The sequence below is a fragment of the Lissotriton helveticus genome, chromosome 3_1, assembly GCF_964261635.1.
Source record: "Lissotriton helveticus chromosome 3_1, aLisHel1.1, whole genome shotgun sequence".
Classification (NCBI taxonomy): Eukaryota; Metazoa; Chordata; class Amphibia; order Caudata; family Salamandridae; genus Lissotriton; species Lissotriton helveticus.
Genome location: NC_136061.1, coordinates 190945091 through 190957878, shown reverse-complemented (window position 1 = coordinate 190957878; position 12788 = coordinate 190945091). Strand labels below are relative to the sequence as shown.

Here is a 12788-nt window from a genome sequence, read left to right as displayed (position 1 = left end):
GGATGCCTCCAGGGTAGCCATGAGCTATACAAGAGCGTACTCATTCATTCATTCACATGCACAAACCAAGACAAAAACTGAAGACCTCCGAACTGATAGGGCTCTTAAACTCAAATGTGTAATTCATGTAAAAATAAATGATAATAAGCTAAACACTTATCTGAAAGTCTTTGATGACTTTTAGGAGCAATTGCTTCCCCGTATGTCCCTAAACTGCTCCTTGCAGTTCCAGGACCACGTAAGCTATCGACACTGAATCCTGTTTCTTTGCAATGCACTCTTTCCAATCACACTGTAAAGCACACAAACACGCAAACTCTACAATTAAATAAGCTCAATGGCAGTCTTTAAATGAGGCAGGCGTTTCCAACACACCTGCTGCATCCCCAACAGAGATAATCCCGACTTTTTGTTTCCTGGCGGCAATACACAGAGCCTATCTGGCCAGCGGCGTAGCTAGGGGAGGGCGGGGGGGAGGGGGCGGTCCGCCCCAGGCGGCACCATTCTTGAGGCGGCCGCGCGGCACTGGAGGTCCGTTTTGCGGCCGCGGTGGCCTCTATAATGTATTTGGAAGTGGGCAGTGGCCGGCCGATTTCACAGTGTGACCCCCAAATCAAAAATAAATTATTAAGGCGGCCGCGGCCGCAACACCGGGCTTCCAGTGCCGCGCCCCGCCGCCCAGTCACAGTGACAGAAGTGGTGGCAGTCAGTGTGGCAGACAGTGCAAAATAGTGCAGCCCGCGCGGCCTAAGTCCCGCCGCGGCGTTAGTAACACACTGGTCCTGCCTCGTTCTGACCGTTGTTGGCACCCCCCGCTCAGAGAAGTGACGTCCTCCAGGCCAGGGCTGTCAATCAGTTGTAGCGTGTCGTGCGCGGTCTACACAAGTGCTACCAATGACGGCCCTGTATGGAGATTTGGGCCAGCCCTCGCCGAGTCACGAGCAGAAGAACGTAGCAGTGATGACGCGTTACGCGCTCACTGCTACGCTCTCGTCGTGGTCGTCTGACTCGTGTGTCTGTTTAATTATTAATTAATTCTGGCCTGGGGGCGCTGGCGGGCACTGGGCAGTGCTTTATTAGGCAGAGAGTGGCATTGGCAGCTATAGACAGACGACTGAAGAGGTGAGTGAGAGTCAGACATCTAGAGATAATTTTCGTTCATCGGCAATGGCATTGGTTGCATTTCAAGCTTGGATCGGATGCATTGCTTGCTCTTGAGCGACCTTACAGGTGCAAATGTTAAATATTCCCGCATGACATGACTGTACGACCCCACCAGTCCCTCTCACTCGAGAAGCTTCTACACAGTGCTTAACATGTAAAAAACGAAGCACCAGGGCCCTAGTCAGGTGGCCATAGCAGCCAGCATTGCCCATTACCCTTGCCAGCGCTGCTAATGACTGTACCAGCACTACCACTATCCATCTCACTCCTAAAAGTCTGCAGCAAAGACTATTCCAGGCCACTAAAAGCTACAGGAATGCCTCAGGCAACAGGTATTTGTCATTTGTAATTAATATTACATTATTAAATAACTGTTGTTGTGTTCATTTCAAAAGTAACAAACAGCTGAGCACCCCCATGTGTCTGACTGCCATAAGAGCCGGTGTTGACTTTTAAGTGCAGGTGCTGAGCACCGGAAACCTCTAGCACAAATTAAGCACCGCTTCTACACCCCTGGGAGCAACGTCTGTGGTACATCTTTTAAGCTGCAGGACTCTGCATTGTACCGGGTGCACGTTTATGTTGGTGTGATCCATCTGTACTGTGGGCCTATTTGAGTGCTGGTATTTCATGTAGATGGGCAAGCTAAGGTAGGCACAACACGAGACTGGCACGAGACTTTGAGTATTGAGATTTTGGCCAGCCCTCGCCGAGTCACGGGCAGAAGAACGTAGCAGTGATGACGCGTTACGCGCTCACTGCTACGCACTCGTGTCGGAGACTAGTCTAATTAATTCTGGCCTGGGGGGGCCAGCGGGCACTGGGTAGTGCTTTATTCAGGCAGAGCAGAGAGTGGCATTGGCAGCTAGAGACAGACTAGACTAATTGAAGAGGTGAGTGAGAGTCTAGAGATCATGTTCATTCATCGGCATTGGTTGCATTGATTTCAAGCTTGGATGCATTGCTCTTGAGCGACCTTGGGGTGCCCGTTTATGTTGGTGTGATCCATCTGTGGGCCTATTTGAGTGCTGGTATTTCATGTTGATGGGCAAGCTAAGGTAGGCACGAGACTGGCATGAGACTTTGAGTAGTGCTGGCATATTGATAGTGATAATAAATAAAATATGATTCCATGTGTGAAGTCTTCCTTGACCTTGCTCGAACACTTTCAGATCCCAAATCAGCATATCCCTCACTTTTGGGAAGCATCGTAACACTATTTTGACTGCTGTTTCCCATATTCGGCACACCTTTCATATTATAAAGTGCATCCTTTTTCCCCAGGCCTTGGTCTAGCCAGATAACAAGGCTCTTTATCTGGGGCTTGGGAATAGAGACGGGACCCAGTGTATTTGGCCATATAACGTTGAAGTCAATGGGTGACTGGTTCCCCATCAACTCGTTTTTTCCCCATTTAATTTAAAAAAGGAGTCATCCTTCCATTCAGCAGTCTCTTCCAAGCAGTTGAATGTTGGAGGATGCGCTGTTGGCATGATTGAGTCCTACCACCAGTTGGGTGTCATCTACATAGGTCACTATGTGTATCCCAAACGGCACCACCAGCCTCGCTAAAGGGTTAATATAAACGCTGAACAAGACGTATTCATAGTGAAAACATTCATGCTATGTGTATTTTTACTTTATGAGAGGATATATATATCTTATTCTGGAAAGCCTGTTTCCTTCTGGAAGGAAACATTTTCAAGATATTTATTAAAGGTACCAGTGGTATTATATGTACATACATTTTAGATTATTATTGAATTTGAGATATACACATTCTAAGCTAATCTTTCTTACATTTTTCAATTCAGATCTCCGTACGGCAGTCCCTTTCCCTCCTCCTACGTCTCACCTGGCATCTCAGGGGTCCTGTGTTAGTTTCATTAAGGAACCCAGTGGTGCCTGGAGGTGGGTTCATTCTTAGCATTGTATCATTGCTGAGAAGCATTGGATTCTTTCCAGACAGACCTGACAAATTGTGCCTTCGTAGAATCTACCTAAAACCCTGAAACTGTATGTATTGAGTCAGAAACCAGAACAAATTTCCTCACGTTGATGAGAAACCCCAATTCTTGCAATAAAAAGAGGGACAGTCCAAAGTCAAAGAAGTCATCAGTTCTGCTTGCCTCTGAGCATTTTGCTAATATGCACCTACATAGCAAAACGCCGTTTGCGATTCGCAAACGCTGAAATTTGCAGAATTTCGGTGTTTGCGAATCGCAAACGGCTACCTACATATGCCTCCTTGTCCTCTAAACAGACGATCGTTCGCATTCCTTTAGCTTTCAGAGTTTCCACACCTGGTATCATTGCCTTGATAACACACCAAGGAGCTCACAACATGCTGAATGGAAGGATAGAGAATTCAAACCATTGACCCTTTCATTGAAATTGTAGGAATATTCTGTGAGGTGCAAACATTGGGATTGTCAAATAAGCATCCTTTAGGAACAGACAGACTATTCAATTGTTTTCTTTGAGAATATCCGTCAAAAGATGGATATTCCATTTTGTTCTGCCTGTAAAGGACCCAGACATTGAAATATCAGCAATTCAATACCAACCTGTAAGCGTCTCTCTTCTTTTTTTTTTATCACAGATTTTTATTGTCAACAGCCGCAGCAGCCCTGGAGCATCCAGGGTTTTCAATAATACAGTTTACATCATAGTTATATTGATGTTGACATTTGCAATATCAAAATAGAACAGTTTAGAATCTAATTACGTCAAAACCATTACCCCAACAGTAAACAGCAGTGCCATACATCTAATATACAATCTAGCACATGCAGTTCTCAGCCCTCATCTAATGATTATGCAATTACAACTGAATTTGTTTATCATTGTCTTGTCATCACACCAATTCCCCGCTTGTTGATACATCTGGAATGGATTGGGTTCCAAAGACAATCCTCGGTATTCCTCCCACCTCTTTCAATCTTTCTGGGTGCCCCCCCTTGCCTTGAATACTGGTATCTCCAACCCCAGGCAAAAATCGAGTCCCTTCTTCCACACCACAACTAGTGGCGGGAACGTGTCTTTCCATGCCCTAGCAATGTTGCGTTTCACCGGTGTAAGGCCAAGAAGCAATAGATGCCGCTTGTATATGTTGCCTCCGACACCCTCAGTGATATGGAGTATGACCAGTCGTGGTGAATATGGGATATCCCATCCCAATACTTCCAAAAGGCACGTGATCACCCCAGCCAGAACTTCAAAAGCGATGTGCATTGCCACACGGTGTGTATAAAAGTACCATCTGCGATTTTGCAGGGCAAGCAGACAAGAGTCAATTAGTCCGGCCCTCCAGAGCCTGTGTCTCGTGAAATAGACCCTATGGATGTATTTGAATTGTATGAGTCATATGCGTGCCGCAATAGCAGCATCATGCGGGCACTCCAGTGCCTCGGCCCAATCATCATCAACAATGGGGCCTAGGTCTTTTTGCCAGGCATCAAGTGTTGTGTCAAGTATGGCGGGGCCATTGGTCACGAGTGTTGGGTATATTTTGGTGATCTTGTGATCGCTTAGTTCTCCCATGAAGACTTTGGCCTCTATAGGATTAAATTCAAGTATATCTTCTAGGTGTGTGATGTATGGGGAGAAGGCATGTCGGAATTGGAGGTATTTGTAAAACTGTGAGCAGGGAATATCATATTCTTTTTGTAGCTCCTGAAAGAACTTTAGGGTCTGACCATGGAAAACATCTCCCACCATAGATATACAGATGACCTCCCATCACCTAAAGCCAGGCAGCGTTAATAGCTGAGGTAGGAGGCTGTTGTGTCAAAGGGGAACCTCCTTCATCAGTCTGCCCTACCACCCAATTCGACGCAGCGATTCCCTCCAAGACACAAACACTATCCTGGTTGCAACATTTGGAGCGTCAGACCCAAATATAAGATCGTGTGTAAGGGCATAGTGTCCATCAACCAGCATTTGACCACATATGCGGGATCTCGGCTGTCCCCGTACCACCAGTCATTCAGGATAAGTAGGTGTGAGGCAGCATGATATGTCTGGATATCAGGGGTGTCATGCCGCCACAGTATGTAGATTGAAAACAAGTTCTCAGGGCTACCCGGGCTGAGCTCCCATCCCAAAGGAAGTGACTAAGAATTGCATTTAGTTGTCAAAACCAGACGGGCGATATTGGCTATGGGTGGTTTTGAAGTTGATAGAGAAGGCCGGGCAGGAACACCATCTTAAAAATGTCGTATATGCCAAACTGGAAAGCGGTAGGCGCATCCAACTGCGCACCTGCTCCTTAGTCTGCATCCATAGTAGGGCTAGATTATTTTTCCATGAAGCATGCTGGGAGGCCGATAGATACACCCCAAGGTATTTAAACCCATCCGGGACCACCCTCACCGCACGTGTCAATTCGCCCAGTTGGCATCCACCCCGCAGTGGCCATAGGAAGGACTTACGAGCGTTCATATATTGGCCAGAGGTCTCCAAAAATCAGCATTATCCTAAGTAGTATCGGACCCAATCTGTTAGGGTGTGTGAGAAAGAAAAGGATATCGTCCGCATATAGCTCTATACGATCCGAAACTTCACATAACCACTCAAAGCCACAGACCTGTGCGTCTATCCTCACCCAAGCTGCAAGCAGTTCCAAAGCCAGTACAAAAAGATAAGTAGAGAGGGTACATCCCTGGCGGGTTCCTCGTATAATGGAAAAGGTCTGCGAGGTCGAATTTGCCACACAGACGGAAGCAGTAATGTCAGTGTGGAGATAGTGAATACAGATAAGGAGACGGGGACCAATGTTCAGTCGACTCAAAAGTGCGAATAAATATGTCCAGCTGAGCGAATCAAAAGCCTTGTTGATGTCTGCCAGAAGGAGCCCCGCTGGTCCTACAAGGCAGTCAACAATCGCAATAGCGTTATGGGCGCGGCGAATATTGCATTGTGTAGCACAGCTTGGTATAAAGCCAGCTTGGTCAAGATGAACCAAGGTTTGAATAACGCCTTGGGTGAGTTCTCATCAAGTTAATCACGGGCAGGAACCAACCCTGGCTCTCTGAAGCGATGCAGGCCCCGCGACACCTGTGCCACGGCCCGATATGGACATTGAGTAGTGTAGGGCGTCGCTCAGAGCAGGTGGAGATCTCACCTCCTCGGGCCCGCCCACTCGCAGTCCGCTACATGCACAGGATCCTGCAGGTCAGGGGCTATACGGCAGGTGAGCCCCGGCCCCAGGATTGAAATCAGGGCACCATCTCGGCCACTCCAAGCATCACGGGCCTGAGTCAGTCGCAATACGGCCCGGTATGGCCTTCGAGGTTTGAGAGCGGGACAAAGAACCGGGCACCGGCCCCTCGTGTCCCCAGTGTACTCAGCCGCACGTTACCTCCGCCGAATGCCTTTCTTCAGCGGTGACCTCCGGTAGCAGCGATACCTCTCCAGAGTACGCCACAGCTCGTGTATAGTGGCTCGCCGCCCACTTCAGCTCATCCTCTCCTTGAGGGCCGGAGATCACCAGGCATTGGTATCGCCCTTAATGGAAGGCCGCCTCCTTCAGCCAGATGGGCGACCTCAAAGGGGAGTCCAGGCGGAAGCAGGAAAGGGTCAGTAGCCGTTGAGGGTCGGGAGAGCAAATGTGAAAGCCGATACAGCAGAATAAATGACGGATTTTTGTAGGGCTACAGGAGCCCCACTAGTGCACGTCCACCATGTTGGACTGCCTGGCCACGCCATCCGTCTCCCTTCTTTTGAACCAGAAATATGTTGCTGCAGATACTTCTGGCATGAGGTGTAGTAGGACATATTGCCTCTTCGAATAACAGTTCTCAAATCTTTGTGTTGGTAAAGACTTGCTTTTGAAGGGAAAAATACAGTGGTCTTGAAAGACAATACTGACACTCTAATCAGAACCCCTGAACTGTGTTTATGACCCATGCTTCTTGTGTTAGTTTGCACCAGTTGTGAACAAAGCGATGGACTCTGCCTCCCACTGCAAGTAGAGATAAAAGAGTGAGATTTAGCTGTAAAACCTGCAATGGGGTTTAGAGGCGAGCCCCCCTTTGTTGCCACCTCTGCCATATCGGTCTCAGATTCTTCTCAATCTGGACGGAAAGAATACCCTCCTCAGAAGCTGTCAAACCATCCACCGCTACCTGGTTTAAAATAACCTAGCTGGGAAACTCATGAAAAGGGTTGCCCTGTGAGGGGTAGGCCTGTAAAATAACCTCTCTATGAACCTTGCGAAAAGAGTTTGCCTGCCTCATCTGGCCCTTTCAAAAAGGCTAGGAAAAACCTTCTTAAAGAATTGGTTCTTATTCAAGGCCATGCAAGTTCTGACAAACCTTCCTAAGTCCTTCACAATGTCACCAAATAAAAGGCCTTCTGCAATAGGACCAGCTTCAGCCGAAGTCATCGAGTTCAATTTGGGGTCAATGCACCAAAGCATGGAACACCTCTCAGCCAAGATGGCGCAATACAAATTCCCTAATAAACAAATAGCCCCTTTAGGCCCTGGTATTGAGAATGTCTGGATAAGTATTGTGTTCCTGCTCATTGGTGTAAAATGCCATTTCCAAAATCTTTGTGAAAGGGCCCACCAGGAGCTTTCTAATACCTTCTTGGGATCAGAAGTAAATTTCTTCATGAATGTGATCATATTCACATCTACATCTTGAGTATCGGCCACCTTGCCAAATAGAGACAGCCTCAGATATTGCACCAGCAGGTGATTCCCCACCTCTTTTTCAAAACCTTTCTGATGTCAAGATTGTACGAGACTCACGTCACGTATGGAACCAAGCTACACCGGACTGACAAGCCCCAATCAAGCCAATCCGGTCCTTGGTAGCTTATGTTTTGGTTCAGGGAGGACCTGGCCTAGCAGTTTGGGCTGGACAGGAGCAGGGTCAATACTGATTTACAAATGGCTGAGTCTAAACTTAGGGGGCATTGTGGCATGGTAAGCAAAAAATACAATGGGTTTGAATGCTACTCCAAGATATTGGCAGTGGTTAGACTTATTGTAAACATTCCTCCCATCACTTCTTGTGTGTTTGGTCTATCCTATTTGGTCACTCTGGAGGATGGACAATGGTGGACTGAACTGAACTGCTTATGTTTTTCCCTAATGATAATGGAACTTGTGGTTGATATTATATTGTTTTCATTAGGTGCTGTTTGAGTACGGGAAAGAAAGAGAAGCATAATTTGCGCCTCCAATCCTGACATAAAACTGAAACATCACACTGATGAACAGCTTCAGATGACTGGGTAAGCTGTACACTCCTCTCCCAAAGTCAGAACATGTAACAGATATGAAGGCAGATGGAGCTGGATCAGGAACTGTTGGAAACAGCTAGTTTATCTAAAGGAGCTGATAAGAATTTAAATGAGAGAGTACTCCAGCAAAACAGTGAAATACAACAAAAAAACAACCTTTTTCCAAGTATAGGCTTACTAGGAGTTGAAGTTGTCCACTTTTAAAGCATGAATTAGATCTCTTACATAATCTGCTGAAGGACTAAACCACATAATCCAGTAGGAGACAATTTCGATCAAAGCAAATTTGTATCTAAAATGGAGGGGAGGAAACACTTTTTTTTTTTAATAATCTCAGCATTCTCTGTGGTGTAGGTATTGTAAAGTGACATTAGGTGATTTCAAGGCTCAGTAGCCTGATACTATCAGGCTGCCATAAGGATTTTCAGCAGAGCACATGGTTATAAGGACTTCTATAAGGACTACTTGAGATCTTCCAACCTGGCCTTTTGCACTGTACCCAGGTTCCATCTGGCCCGGTTGGGAGGGCATTTTTTTGCATCGTTGGCTCCGAGACTGTGGAACTACCTTCCCAAATCCATCAGGGACTACTTCTCTGCTTGTGTTCCGCAAAGGCTTGAAGACATGGCTATATTAAGCTATATTAAGTTGACAAACTGGTTTCTTTGTTATGCTTAGGGCCGGGAAACCCGTTTTGGGTAGGTGTGCAATTTACAAGACTATAAAATAAAAAAATATAAATATTAAAAAAAATAATCGTAAGGACCATGGACTGGGTGTGAATTAATCATTTTTTAGAAAATCGATGCCAGTGAGGACAGGACAGTGACACGGGTATTGCACCTTTTGATCACTATTCCAGAGCAAGCTTTTGAACTTGACAAGAAAAACGTTATAGAACTTGCATCTACAGTCTTCAAAACACTATTGAAAGTGTACAGGATTGAACTAGCCATGGAAAAACTCATCAAAACATTCCCGATGTTGTATTAAATGGCTTAAGTTATGGACACATGTTTATGAATACCTATTTTTTATTGTGATGGAGACAGTATTGGAATATTCATGTCATCTCTACAACAGTGTTACAGCAAACCAATGATGGATGGAAGGCTGACAATGCAAATATTCTCCCCCAGTAAAAAGATCTGGGTTCAAACCATCGTTCTTTTGCCCATTTCGCCACCCCAGTTTGGACCCTGCCATATGCAAATCAGTCTTGACCCTGTGCCTCATGGGAACAGCCCAGACAGAACTGCCAAGCCAGGTCCTCCCTGGACTGGAAACAAGCATCCTGCGACAGGTTTCAGGGTATGTCACCCTTCTTCAGCCAGGCTAGTTTGAATCCAGTGGCACAGTGAGCAAGGGACCCACGTCTGGGCATACCCATCCCACTTAGGGCGAAAAATGTTACAGCAAACAATTAATGGACGGAATACAACTGTGGCACATTATACATGCGCCGTCGAGAGAAGGGAGCAAAGGTGCAGGGACAGATGGAGATCAAGGCATTCATCACCAGACTGTTGGTTCCATTTCATCTGGTAAGTATCATGTATAGCAGTTGAGTAAGACACTCTAACCGGTACATCATGGTACTGTGTGAGGTGTAACTCCCTAGCCTACAAAGCTCTGCTTTCCTTGGCCAGCACAGAATGATGAACGGGAACAGCATGAAAACATAAGCTCTCCCTCGGGCTATGCGTCCCTCTACCCACTTCTCTCACTACATCTTTCCATCTTTTCTCCAATATCCCCTCCCTATCGGAAAGCCGAGCTCAGGCCTGCAGTTTGTTTTGCCCTACGCAGGACGTGCTGATAATTCGAGGTAACATCATTCTTGAGCAGTTGGGAGTTGAGCTGCAGCATGACTGATTGGACGAGTATGTGGTTCAGCAGCCCGTCAGACCTGCTGTAGCAGCATGCCCACTTCTTCTAGCGTGGTTGCCCCTGACTGCTTGCATCACAAGACCTCCCAAGAGGGAACGTCCTGCTAGTGTCAACCTGTGATGGAATGGGAATATCCCCTGTGTGAAGTGGCATGAATACTTTCGCTGAGGCCGGATGTATGACGGTACAACGCGTACCATTACAACGCGTACTGTTAGGACGCAGGTTTTACAACGCAAGTCGTTACAACGACTTGCGTTGGGGGGCACTGGATAGTGAATAGTTTAATTTACTATTCCAACTCCAGTCCCCGTGGATAGTAGGGAAGGTGTTGGATAGTAAATTAAACTATTCCCTATCCTAGAGCGCCCTCCAGCGAAAGTCGTTTTAACGACTTTCGTTGTAAATCGTGCGTTGTAACGGTACCGCGTTGTAACGGTTCCGTTGTAAAGGATGTTCCCCGGTGAAACTTATAAATCGGTGTTGGCAGCATACCAAGTTTTTGTGAATTATTAGTGTGACCAGACTTTTTCTCTTGGTCACGGAGAGTGTGGTCTCCTGACCTCTCTAATGTAAAGTTTGGTTGTGACCCCAGATCTTTGAGCTGTCATTCTATGTGCATGTTGAATGTATGTATTTATAGTGTGTGAGATAAATGTGTGTTAGTAGGAGTTTATGTGTGGTTAGAGTCTGAGTACTAGGACCATAGAGTCCATTTTTGATGTCCCTGCTTGGGCATGGCACAAGATGGATGATGGGCATTGCTTCCCCAGAGGGTGGACGTATTTTGACTGCATTCCTGTAACTGGAGGGTGGAGCCCACGACATTGAAGTGAAGTGGATAAGATAGGCCTCCCTTTATAAATTCAATGAGGACCTTACTAACAAAGGGCAGTTGATTAGTTTTCCTTAGCACTGCCATTTGTTAGATGGTAGGGGTCAGGACAACAGTTTCCGTTGCTCAAGCTGAGGAAGTTTCTAGACAGGGCCTATTCTTTTGTCTGTCCCTGATTACTGCTTCAGGAAGGCTGATGACTGCCGTGTGCCGAGATTTTACACTTCATTATGCCATTGTTTTGAATATTCTTTCTTGTAGCTATCAAGGCTAGGCTCTTGTGAGACTTTGCCTAGATTGCTCAGGTGGTATGCACTAAAAATCTTCTTCCAGCAGTTGAAGAGGAATGGATACAACTGTTGCATAGTTGCTATTGCACAATAAGTCATGTCCTTATGATTCTGTGCAACACAGCAAATGCATCTTCTCAAATACAAACATTATCAGAGGTTCAAAATCTACATATCAGGATTTATTTGACCATGACCTGCCAAAGAGCAAGTGTTACAGTTCTTTCTTCCGTGCACACACAGCTTTGTGTTCATGTGAAGGACAACCCCTTAGCACTCCCCAGCTGCCTAATAGGTCTGTCTTTATTTCCAGGATATGTGGAGCAAAAACAGCAACCCTATTAAGAAATACACTAAATTTGCAAAAGCTGCAGGCATTTATTCCAAGAGCTCCATAATTGTATTAGTTTTGTCATTCAGTGTCCAAGGGAGTGGTGCTGCTATTACTGTCCATCCAGCCAGGAGTATGTGTTTCAGCCAAATCTGTGTTTTTGTCTGATTTATGGGTCTAGTATGGTGAGAAAAAGTGCTTTTAAATGGGTTCTCAACAGGCACAGATGACAGTAGCCTGCAAACCTATGTAGTATGTGGAAAACCAAGAATACATTATTGTTAGGTGGCGCTCTATGTAGAAACACATAGGGCCTGATTACAATGTCGGTTTGAAAACTTTCCCACCGACATGGTAGGTTTAAAGTCAGACTGTCGTATTATGATGATGGTGGTCAGAGTTTAAACCCGCCGGGGAACCGGACGCGGTTCAGATGGGCTCAAGGAGGCCACTCTGAAACCCTCATAATCGGGATTATGATGTCGGTTTGCAACAGTCAATCCATGTTGCCCTTTCTGACATGGATTGACTGTCGGAAACTGACTCTGGGGTCCCCCTGGCCCTCCGTATTTGGCCCTGGGGCACCTATGCCCCCCCCCCGTAAACATTCCTTCATCGGTGCAAGGATCTTTAAAAACCTACATTTTTCAATGGGAGTGTGGTAGCATCCTAATTGAGCAGTCGGAACCGCCGACCTATGGTCGGGCGATTCCTTCCACAAAACGGTGCCTCCAGCCGATATTGTAATTAGGCCCATAGTCTGAATTCTCTATTACAGCAATTGACACTCAGCATAGACATACAAACTACAGCTAGCTTGTTTGTAGGGTACCTTCATGCATTGCTTTTACACATGCTGAATCAATTTTATACATAAGCCCATTTTTTTATTTTTATCATAGCCATTACCATTCTAATACACTATTCTTTCCCCAACAATGCAGTTTTTATTTTCATTCTGTTCTTCCTGACTTTTCTGACATATTTTTATCATCATTACTATAATAAAAAGACACAGTGCTCC

At 45.9% G+C, this 12788-nt stretch overlaps 1 protein-coding gene across 1 annotated transcript in view; it reads left to right on the top strand.

Annotated features, from left to right (window-relative positions):
- Nucleotides 1–994: 994 nt before the first annotated feature.
- The window catches only part of FKBP6 (FKBP prolyl isomerase family member 6 (inactive)), an 875880-nt gene continuing 864086 nt past the window's right edge, over nucleotides 995–12788 (top strand). Inside the window, exon 1 of the mRNA XM_078679581.1 lies at nucleotides 995–1122. The gene's annotated coding sequence lies outside the window, so the exon portion shown is untranslated. The remainder of the gene's footprint in view (nucleotides 1123–12788) is intronic.